Here is a 12,070-nt window from a genome sequence, read left to right on the forward strand (position 1 = left end):
TGTTTTACCCTCAAGTTAGCAGATTGTTTCTTGTTCTCCTTGAAGATTTTCAAACAAACAATAAAATCAATAATGATAGCATAATGCTCAGCACCCTACAGTATGTGGAGCTTGCTAATAAATATTACTGTACGTTTCCTCAGCATATTTAATAGAGGCAGACTTTTGAGCGTGTGTGCTTCCTCGTGTGCACAGCTCACACAATGTGCATTAAACATTCTTTTAAGATCACAAACACTTTAAAGTAACATACTGTCGCTGCTGTAGAACCACACACTAAACAATATTTAGAATACCAACAAACACAATTGCACCCCTGCTCCGGTCTGCTACACACATACTGATTCATCGCAACAGTCTTTGTTCTACCAGATTCTGGGGTTGCAGCCTTTTCCTGTGTGGTTCTAACAAAATGCGAATGACTTTCCTCTCCATGCTAATGCACTCTAATTCAGAGAATGCTCGCAAAAATCATGCTAGGAGGATACCAGGAAGATGGCACAGGTGGAGGAGTGGGGTCCACATTCAGCACAAGGGCCATGAATATATGTGTGTGAGAAACTGGAGCTTAAGGGTCCCTTCCCCACATTCTGCTGTGCAAGGGGGGCATCATTATGAGTTACAACACTGTGGGATGCATCAGGATCCAACAAGTCAGATGGTGTAGTTCTCTGATCGAATATGCCTCTCTCTTCACAAAAGCATTTCAGTTTCCTGTTTCCACAAGGCAGGTGTTTCTGAAAGTCGAAAACCATGAATCTAAGTTGGGCCAACATGTTACCTGACTAACGTACATAGCTGTGACATTGTTGCTTTAACATTAGTGAGCCTAATCAGGGGCATGATAAGGATTTTGGGGGGCCCTGGGTCAAACGTATTTTGGGGCCCCCTATTCAGTACTGCTTTGAATGTATGATCCAGTTCAAGCTCTTTCGTGGCCTCTTTGGCAAGGTCACTGGCAGTGCAAAGGCACAGTAGACCAAATTCTAAATGTGATGACATCGAATATTCAGGGATAGTGACCTATTTTTAATATTGTAAGAGAGCAGCAGCAGCTCACTAATATTACTGCAAATAACCTCTGTGACACCCTCCCAGGTCTCATAGGCGAGATCATATTTTGATCTAAAAGAAACTCTTTATGGATGTTGCATGAAACATCAACCCATCATTTCACTGCAAAATGTCTATAATAGACTCCCACATTAAAATAACATAAAGGGAAAACAGTATTTAAACAATCTGTTTAAGAATTATTCAAGGTCATCAGGGCAAGCGTATCTGCAGAACAGAGCTGGCTGTATCGGGGCCCCCTGAAAGGCTGGTGCCCTGGGCCACAGCCCACTTCACCCATGCCTTAAAACGTCAATGAGCCTAATCTCTTTTTTTATGTTCACAACTGTATTTTTTTTTTCTTGCAGCCTTCCTAACATATTCATTACTAAATAATCACTTCAGCATGTAGGCTGCCAACTCATTGACATATGTACCACAGGGTTTGCATGTACAGTGTATTTTGGTTGAGAAGTGGTATTGTGTTTCCTTTTATGTCCCTATTACAAAGAGCACCACAGTCTTTCTGTAAACAACCTTAAGATTCTCTTAACTGCACCACGTCTGTCCTGATACCTATAATTACTACCACTTGTTAATGCAAGTATTGATTCAACTGGAATCATTTTTGTAATTCAGCTGTTTGCAAATTAAGATTTTTTTTAAATATACCTTTAACTGAATGACTAAACGTTATGTATCTGACAGCCATTCTTTTAGTCCCACTTTCCTTTCAGACAATGATAAATCCAATCAAGTCTACCCAAGAAACCAACCTTTGCATGGATTTGTTCAGGCGACTGCCTTAATAAACCTGGATCAAGAAATTTCAATTGAATTTATTTCTTCTGATGAAATACCTTCCTCCCACAGAATTTATAAACCCTAGACTGAATCACTAAATCATTACCATTTTATCATTCCCTCAACATGAAATCTGGTTGGTTTGACAGTAGATATTTTTTCTGTTCTTTGGTTTAGACTATACATCACGTCACGTCAGCAACATTTGAAGTTGAGTATCTTTAAAAAAAAAACTATATGATTGGCCACTGTATGCCTAATGAGGGTGAGGCAGCTTATTTAACAGTCCATTAAACGAATCCAATTAATCTGTCCAACGCAATTTGATGTTATCTGTATAAAGATTTCACACATGAATTTTGTGTTAGAGTTCTGGGTTGTATAGTTCATCATAAACATGTCTGATTAACTAGGTACCACCACTGAGTCCAAAGCAGTCCTACACACTTGGAATCAAAACTGTATCTCAAATCTAACATAGTTGTTATTAAGAGCACTATCAAAAACGTCACACAAAATTCACTATTATAATTAACAACATCCTGCCTCCTTTAAACCTTTATTTTGCAGTATCTGGGACCCTAACTTTGTACATCTAAAGTCACAAAAACATAATGTGTACATAATAAAGATATAGTTTCCATTGAACTGATACAATTTGTTGGGACTCTTAAATTGACTCAGTTCTTTTGACCAAAAGGCTACGAGAAATAATATTAGAAGGCTTATACAGACTCTTGAACGCCGTAATCATAGTTCTGCCTACATGTTTCAAGAATGTTCTCATTTTTGTACAGTATACAAATAATTAGAATTAATGCATTTAAAAATGTAAAATCTAAGTGTGCTCTAAAATCTAAGACTTTCCTAACACCAAATCAATAATATACATATAATGAATGCGTACTCCTAGTAGGATCACCATTTACTTTTTCTGTACACAGACATTGTTTGTCTTTGGATCTGTGCTACATAATCTTCTCTAATGATATAGCCTATGTATGTTTGTCTTAGTATTTATGTATCCTTAACCTATCTAGTGAGCAACACAGTATTGCTTATTATTAGAGGGTATTAGGCGGTGGCGTAAGATTGAGTGCATCGAGTGGGGTGTTTAAATATTTCAGTTAAACAATTACATTAAAACTCACATGTTTACAATTGTTCTACATATCTTTTACTTAGGATTTTAGGCACAGAGAGATGAGGGGATTCACCCTGAATCACAAAATGTTCAGCCAAAAGCTGCAGCCAGAATTAAAACCTAGGTCTTTAAAAGTAACCAAGTTATCAGCTATGTTCCTAAAATCACATCTCTTTTGACTAAATATCATTAAAAATTGTGTAGTACTTATACAACATTATCTCTAAAAATAGATTTTGTGTATATGATTATTTGGAAATTCTTTTTCCTTTACATCCATACTATGGGGGGCCTTTTTAAAAGAAATATTATGTTAAGTGTCTTACGCCATCAGAGTAGACCTGTCATAATACATGCCTGTGGGATGCAAGACAACAGTCATCATTCTGTAAATAAATGATGTACTTTTAGGCTTTTAGACAAACATGTCACAAAGTGGCAAAAGGAAATCATAGGAGCCTGAACACATTCAGTCAGTCATCGTGAGAACTTTCTGCGAGGAAGTAAAATAGTTTAGTACTTGCGAGGAGTTTAAAACCAAGATCTGGGGCACAAATCAAGAAAAATCCAGAATAATGGAAAACTGTATCTAGACTTCATAGCCGGTCCAGAAGTACTAGATTTAGAGGTTTATATGTAAGCAGGCAGATTGATGACAGAAGAGGTTAAGAAAAAAGCCACACTGGAGGTATTATATATTAACATATGCAGGCAAATTCTCACCAGATGGTGAAAAAAAATAAAGTGGTGTACCTAGTGGTGGTGGTATTTAACACATGAAGGATTTGTCTACATAAACATATAGCTGTGTACCAAGATATATAAAATCATTAGTATTCTGATATGGAGAGATAAGAACGTTACCTAATACAAGGGCTAAGGATATGAACAGGTGACTACCCTTGAAAACACACAGAATGCTACACAGAGGCAGTTATATGTAACAAAGGACGCTTGACCATACACAGACCCAGACAAGAAATGCAGAAAAACACATAGGCAGGGGAATGCATATCCATCGTAAATAGACAGTCAAACCCACACTTCAACAACAACATTTAGAACTATTTGAGAGGGAAGTAGAGTAAAGTCCGCAGAAACTGCAATTTATCTACAGGCTAAACTACTTGTTTGATCTCACCTTGGTTTGAATCTTTCTGCGAAACAGCATGTTTTAGATCGCTGCTTAGAAAACTATAGCATTGTATGGGTGTCAACAATCTTCATTCGGTCAGAAACTCGACCACAAAAGCACAAAAATAAAAATGTATTTCATACCATTCATAGGCAGATCAATAATCCATGATAGACAATCAATATTAAAAGGAATAAAAAATATATAATTAAAAGAAAACAGCAGGCGATCTTGTCCTACTGGTTAATAGCGGATAAGCTCTGTACAGTTAATCATGAGCTGTGATTAAACAAATTATGAAGCATATTCCTTCTTAGTTTTATAGTTGCTGAAACATGATTGAGGAGAATTGTAGGAGAAGCTAAACACTGTATGAAGAGCAAACCTTCTTGATGTGACCTAAAGTGCATATGAGTTAAAATAGGACATTAAACGGTGTCATAAAGGGCAGTACAGATGGTGTCAATTTTGCTGTTGAAAAAAAGCCATTTCTAAAAAGATATCATAAGAATTAACAGCATTCACTGGTACCAAGTGTGTCAGTTCCATTATCACTACTGGGGCTAATAGAACACAAGCTGGAAAAAATCTATAAGTAGCTAATCAATAGGGAAAAATTCCTTTTGGATTCTCTTCCTCCATCAGATTTCAAGTCTGAGGCCTGGTAAACGTGGACTGTTTGGATGAAAGGGCTGCTTGGTGACTAAATATGAATAGACAAATTCTGTATAATAAAACAGAACCCAATATGAAAATAAATGTGAAACGCATATATATATATATATATATATATACACTCACATACACACAAACATTTCAGAAGTGCTTTTTGTAGGCATTAGGATAAATTGATCACAGTAATTTTCAGCGATTCACTATAAATAAGTTTGAATTACAGGGCTCTGATTCTAAATCCATTAAGAACAGATGTTTCACACATGTAGCTAAACAGCTGCCCTAACGTAGCTCACAGTTTTGGATTACAGTACCATGCATCATTCAGAGGCTGAGTTGTTCTACTTTCTTGTGTATCTCCTTCCCAAGTGCAACATGATCTCCTTCCCGAATCCAACTCGGGAAGGAGAAGACGTCAGACAGTAAAAAGTGGATAGTGAGACTCAAAGAGTAGGAGCCCACAGAGTAAACACCAAATCAGATACTCTCTACACCAAAGAGTTGAGTGTGTCTCAAAGAAAGCAAAATACAGACTGTTTCCATCTTTGCACAAAGAGTTCGAGAAAACGTGGATTGAGGTTTTAGAGTGTTTACTTGAAGGTAATGAGACATGGTTGATAAGACCTGAGCGAGAATGACAACAGTACACAGAAAATATTACACAGAATAAATATTTACGTTAGGCAGAGCTTTGGGGTGAGAGGAGTGGTTTTGCAAATAGAGAAACGCGTGGCACATGCATCAGGAGCAGTGGATAATTTGTAAATAAAAACGTGCCGGTGCCCAATGCTGCTCTCTGAAATACGCCGCTGCTGTAATGTAATGCGCAAGCATGGAATACTGGGTCCGCGTCATCCTGAAGCCATCTCGGGGCTCTTTAATTCATTTACAGCCACTCCCTGCCCCTTCAGCTCACTCTCGCACCTTTCTGTTTTCATCCTTTGTTACGCTTTTTCGTTTCCATCTTCCCCCCGTCTTTCCTATATATGTTTTTTTTGCTCGCATGAAATGCTTGAGGCAGAAGAATAAGTGCCGGCCCTCAAAAATAAAATAATAAAAAATAATAAAATCAGCAGGCTGGTCTACTAATTAAAACTTCATAAAGCCAGCATTAACTTGCTCATTGTGTGCAGCCATGAAACAATGATTAAGATGTAAAACTATCTCTCAGGCCACAAACAGTGGCCGGAAGGTCCCATCATGTGCTGTGCTGATGTTTTTCAGAGGTACAGGCCATGAGTGGGGACAGGATGCACTCTGTTTTTGCTCCCAGCCCAGGCAAGATTTTCAGACAAGATTCCTCTACAAGTGATGCCCAGTGGTAAAATGACCCTGGGGGCTCCGAGCCGATGGGTGCAGCCTAGGGGGCCCAGGCGGCTGGATGGAGCGTAGCTTGCTGTGGCGGGCGTGACTGGAGAGAGGTAAGGAAGGGGTGCCGCAGCCTGGAATGTCAGACATCTAGGGCCCCGTGGCAGCATGGCAAGCAACCATCAATGTTGCTGGGGGACTCCAGAGGATAGTGCCTGCCTTCTGAATGGAACTGACGGCCCCGTCCCACCAAATAACAGTAGCAGAAAGGGGTGGATGTGTTAAGGTCTATGGCGCAGGCTGCAAGGGTCTTACATTAGTTAAGGTGATTGGCTGCTGCGCCGTGGATGCGCCAGTGCTATAAAAGAGACTGGACGACCAGACGCCTGACGGTGAGTGAACCTACTGCGGCGCCAACAACAAGGCTACAGCAGAAGTTGCAGGTGTTGTCATCAGGCACTTGGATCCTTGTAACCTAAAGTAATTAAGCTGTATTGTGCCAGCCCGAGCCTTGGCAGGAGGCCTCTTGGGCCCTCTAGTAGCTGGCATGTGATATGCCTATACCTGGAGCACTCCAGTGACGAAGATGCTGGGTCTGCTGGTGTCCTTGTTGACTCGGCACAATTTGGACCCAAAATTGCCCTGTTAAGGGACAGGCCTGGAGGATCCAGAGAGAAACATGGAGGCTATAGGCAGAGTTAATGCCCCTGGACAGTAAAATGTGGGGAGACAAAGGGGATATTTGTGCCACCAATGCCAGATATTTTGGTATTCTAACCTCCCCCCATGAGCATTGAAGATAAATGCCGGTCTCACCTTTGTTCAACTCCTCCAACATGGCTGTATACATGATGAGTAGGGAGGTGTGAAGTGAACTACCTAGATCAATTGCAGGGCTGCTCTAGGCGTAGGAGGAGTCCCTACAAGTTCCCTAAGAAGACGTCTGCCTCAGGTAGCCTCCTCGACTATCTGGATAAGTTCAGAGTGTGACCAAAATTGGCAGAATCTAGCCAACAGGAGCCTGCATACTATGGACATTCATCCTACCATCATGTCCGTGACAAAATCCAACCGGTCGGTAAGATGCCGCACTTTTAAAGCAAAATTGAGAGATGAGCTGTGACAGTGCATTAGAAAGAGCCTGGCTGATCTGCGATCTGACCTTGGAACTATGATTAAAAAGCTCAGAATGGATATTGATTTCGTGGGACAGGGAGTCCTGGACATGAAAACTGAACTGTAGGGGCTAAAGACAGGGCAAGTGATTGACTCAGATCAGTAGCTGCAAGACGGACTAGCCAAACTTGAGGACCTCGAAAATCGCTCCCACCAGGAAAAGCTGAAAGTACACAGTCTGGGAGAAGTTGAGGACTGCAAACACTTTTGTGATCGGCATGTTCTTTCCCCGTTAGGTCAGGAGGATCGGCCCCAAGAGATTGCTGCAAACATAGAGGCCAGAAGACATTCTAGCTATGTTTCATTACTATTCAGAGAAAGAAGCAGCATTGAACAAGGCACAGGAAAACGATATTTCTTTCAAAATCAAATTTGTGCTATTTGTAAATAAAACCCTCCAACACCGGCTCAATTTTAGACCAATCACCAAGAAACAGAGAGGACAATGTCAAGTAGAAATCAACGCATCCCTTTAAGCTTAACTTAAGGAGGAGGGACAAGCGGCAGGCTGTTCAGCTGCTACACCTCCCAATGTTAGAAAGAAATCGTTAGGCCACAAAATGCAGACAGGATCCTGACCAGCCAGCCCACAAGGTGGGCACATATGAGAGTAACAGCCCAAGGAGCTGCACCGCTTCTTGGCAAGTCTCAGAGGATAAAGAAGGGTGCTAAAGCTTGAGATACCTTGACGAACAGGAGAGGGGAAACTTTTAATGTTGATGTTCTCCATGCTTTCTTTTTCTGGTCCTCCCTTTCCTTGGCATGACCATAGTCTAATGGGCTACCTAGAGGGACAGAGGCTTCCTTTGGAGGGACCAGTGTAAGCAGGGGGAACACGTACTTCCACCATCTTCTAGAGGCTTTTGCAGATGTGGCAGGGGAAGGGAATCATTTTAACAGAAGACCTTTATGAAGTTTAGGATCCTGACAAGGACAGAGAGGTAGGGTTGTTGGGGCACGCTATGTTTTCCGAATAAACTTAAGAAAAACGGTTACTGAGTTGGTTCTGAGTGACATGTCAAGAATTACACTCCAACGATATAGAGTATACATACTGTTCTCATGTCTACAGGACCCACACCTGCATAGATTATGTTATGGGTAGTAATGCTCTCTTAGCTGAGATGCGGTCCATGGGCTTTGGCACAGTTATGGTTTCAGACCACGGCTCAGTTAATGCAGAACTGAAGCTGGGTATCAATACGCCAAGGTTCTAATGGCAGCTTTATTTATCATTACTGAAAGACCCAGTAGCACACAACAAAGTTGGTCAACATATAGATGACTACTTCACTTTGAATCAGCATGGGGAAGTCATGATAATTGGAGTATTGGATGCTTCAATAGAGGCAATCAGAGCCAGGTTCATAGCCACTGCAGAACTGCCTTCGCACCCACAAGTTAGAAATACCAAAACTAGAAAAGGAAATCTGCGATTTGGCGAATGAAAGATTTCGGCACCCTGCAATACAGATCGTAAATAAGTCAGTTGCAGCTACAGGCCAGCTCCACATTCTTACACAAACATACACAAACTGCATATGCAAGAAGTAGCAAGCGTTATTTGTACAAGGCTTATTTGAAGGAGGGCTAATGCATTTCACACATAAAACTACAATAGCAGAGATTCAACTAATTGTAGTACTCATGAATGAGCAGGAAAGAAATACCATGAACACAAACAACATAATACATTAAACAACATTCCCTTTAGTAAATCATGGTTAAAACAGTTAGCACTTAAGGATATGCCATGGGTGGCAGATGTGCACAGGACAGGGGTTGTTTTCAATGACATTTTGTATTTTTGAGAAGTCAGGGTGTTCCCAAATTGCAGAACTGATTAGAAAGCTGGTTTTCTGCCCCTCTCTTGCTCTCGGACAGGACTAATCACACTACTTTTAAACTGATTTTCAAGACCGAAGTGAATAAAATATCACCGTCACTCATGAAGTAGAGAGAAAACCCTTGAGAATTATTTAGCTATTGTACACTTTTTCTCTATGCAGATATATTAGCTCTTCCAAATATGAATATAAAACCTAAAATGGCACTAACAAAGGATAATAAATGTGAAGCACACTGTCGTCATACTATAAAAACTCGATAGAAAACAGAAAGTAACATTAATAAACCAATATGGGTTTAAAGAAAGTTGAGCACATAACAGGAACCTAGACCGAAATCTGACAGCCACCAAAAAGTGTACATCTCCCAAAATAAACAACGAAATTATAGGCTTAAGTGGCATTATTGTTTATTGAGCAATATTAAATCAATTCGTGCGCCATAAATCAAGGAAGTAATAGCTGACTTTACATAACTATTTTTTAACAGAGCTGTTCTTTTTCCAAAATCAGATATTTAAAAAAATGTATTCATCAGTGAATATGGGCGAGACCAAGGACTCAAAACACCTATTAAACCTGAAGTGAAAGATCAGGATTCACGCTTTACTTTAGTCAGAAACCTCTTTGTCCAAGAGCTTTACAGATGCAATACACAAGCAAGATATTTAATTTATTTGCGGAAACTAAAAGGAACTGGAAATGAAAACTGGCTCTGGGTTACAATTAGTAGAATACATTTATAATGTGTATACTATGTTAATTACTGATGCAATTTCATTTGGAAACGGGTAGAAGAAGAAGTGGACGACAGAGGAAAGGAAACCAGGAAATAAGCTAAGGAAGGAGGAAAAGGCATGCAACACTACAAAGGAAGCAATAAAATAAATGCAATAGGAGAAACAAATTAGAAGAAGGAAAGTCATACTATTAGGAAGGCCTTAGTGAATCAAAGAACCAAGAACTCAAATGAGTAAAGCTACACTTAATGTAGCAATTCTGTCGCTCTGCATTTTAGCTAAAGAACAGATTTATGTCACGTTTCCATTCGCCTCCTCCCAATTAAATAAAAAAAAACACCCTAGATCTGATCGTTCCTCTTACACTTTGTACCTAAACGTCTACAGGCACAGACGAGTTATGACTGAAAAAATAGGTAGAGGCATCTTATAGGACTTGGCTCAAGAAAAAAAACGTAGAAATTCTCTGAAAAACAAAGATGAAAATGCCACTGTAGTTAGGTGAGTTTCTCAGTGACAACATTAACTGCTATCACAAAAAAACATAGAAATTCACCAGTTATGGTTAGCAGCACTAACTATAACTTATGCCCCTGCCGTGCACTGCTTATGACATCACTCATAACATACATGTTCTATGACATTAATATGGATGTCCTTATTTAGAAGAATATTCCATCCTTTTTACTTCATTTCACTGTTGGACGTTTGTGAGAGTACACATATTTATTTGCCTTGCTCTCTCCTTTCTTGTTTGGCTTTAAAAAGAAAGATGTCTTCATCTGATTCATAGCCAGGGGCTTCTGCACCAGCGGAGTTACATGAGTCACCCACGGAACACTTGGGGTGGCAATTTTAAATGAGGCCAGGTGGGAAGAAGGTTTTAGTGAAGTATGTCATCTGTAAACTTTGGAGCAGAGAGCTACTTGGAAGGGGGTGAGGGAGGGGGTAGTGGCAAATATAAGCGATATAACAAGAGTACCATAGGCATGTGGAGATACCGGAGGTCTATGCACCTGCAAAAGGATTGCACAAGCAGAGTTGGCTTATGATGTGGACCTAGACAACCCCACAGTGACTTCAACATAATTTGCTCCAGGAGGTACTGTGCCTGCACAGGTTCTAAGTGCACAGGACAGAATATCATTGTTTTTCCATCCGAGACAAGCAGGTTTACCCAGGACAAGCTTTCTCAAGAGTACAAGTGCCCCCATATGCAAGTTTTTCTCCTTTTTGCTTTGAAGGAGATGATGTTGGTGTTTGTTGAGCACCTCCAGATGTGTGCTTCTGTTCTAACCTTTAAAAAAAAAAAAAAAAATTAGAATGTTTGAAAACACAAAAAACGTTTTGTAAACTGTTAACAAAAACAGGTTTTTTAGAGCTATCCTCTAGTTTTATTAACTATGCAGTTTCCACTGTTTTCCTTTTTCCCCTCCTTAAAATCTCTCACGAGACTCTTATGAGAGCCAGGGAGGCCATCCCTCATGTTCAGTCTGAGTTTGCTCTCGTGAGCCTCTTGTGAGATTGTACCAAAATGTATATTGTTTATCAATTAACTGTGCACCATACATACAGCAGTTGGTCACAACATAACTTAATTTTGTAACACCCAAAAACCTGCCAATTACATTTATAATTTTGCCACCCTCCCATTTTTATCTCCTCATACAACTCCACATAGCTCTTGAAGCTTACTCATTCTGCTGAGCACTCCTCTTGTGACTGAGAGCACCATACACCACCATGGTTCACCTCTGGATTTTGGGACACAGCTTCATCCACTGGGTTAGAGAACATGCCATGAACTGTGGTATTATCAAGAATCTTGGATTTCCTAACTTGGACTTAACTTGGATTGGCCAAAGAGGTATGAAGTGGGATCAATTTTTACCAATGGTTGAGAGCGTTCTGGATTGTGATCACCCAGATCAATTGATAGTGCACAGTGGTGGAAATGACCTAGGCACAATCAGAGGTGTTGCGCTGGAAATCCAGACGATGAAGACCTTTTCAAAATTGATGCTCTTTTCTCAAACTGCAGTTGTATATTCCAATATATGTCAAAGGCAGAGTGGCAATGGTCAAAGAAGTTTTGTCCTAAGACTGAGAAATCCAAGAAGCATGTCAGTAAAACAGTTTCTGCATCAGTGATGACCATGGCATGGGCTCTATATGTTACAACAACATT

At 40.1% G+C, this 12,070-nt stretch overlaps 1 protein-coding gene across 1 annotated transcript in view; it reads right to left on the reverse strand.

The window, feature by feature from the left end:
* Positions 1-12,070, reverse strand: part of ASCC3 (activating signal cointegrator 1 complex subunit 3) — a 1,806,704-nt gene that overhangs the window by 939,014 nt on the left and 855,620 nt on the right. The window lies entirely within an intron of this gene.

Source organism: Pleurodeles waltl, chromosome 5, assembly GCF_031143425.1.
Source record: "Pleurodeles waltl isolate 20211129_DDA chromosome 5, aPleWal1.hap1.20221129, whole genome shotgun sequence".
Lineage (NCBI taxonomy): Eukaryota > Metazoa > Chordata > Amphibia > Caudata > Salamandridae > Pleurodeles > Pleurodeles waltl.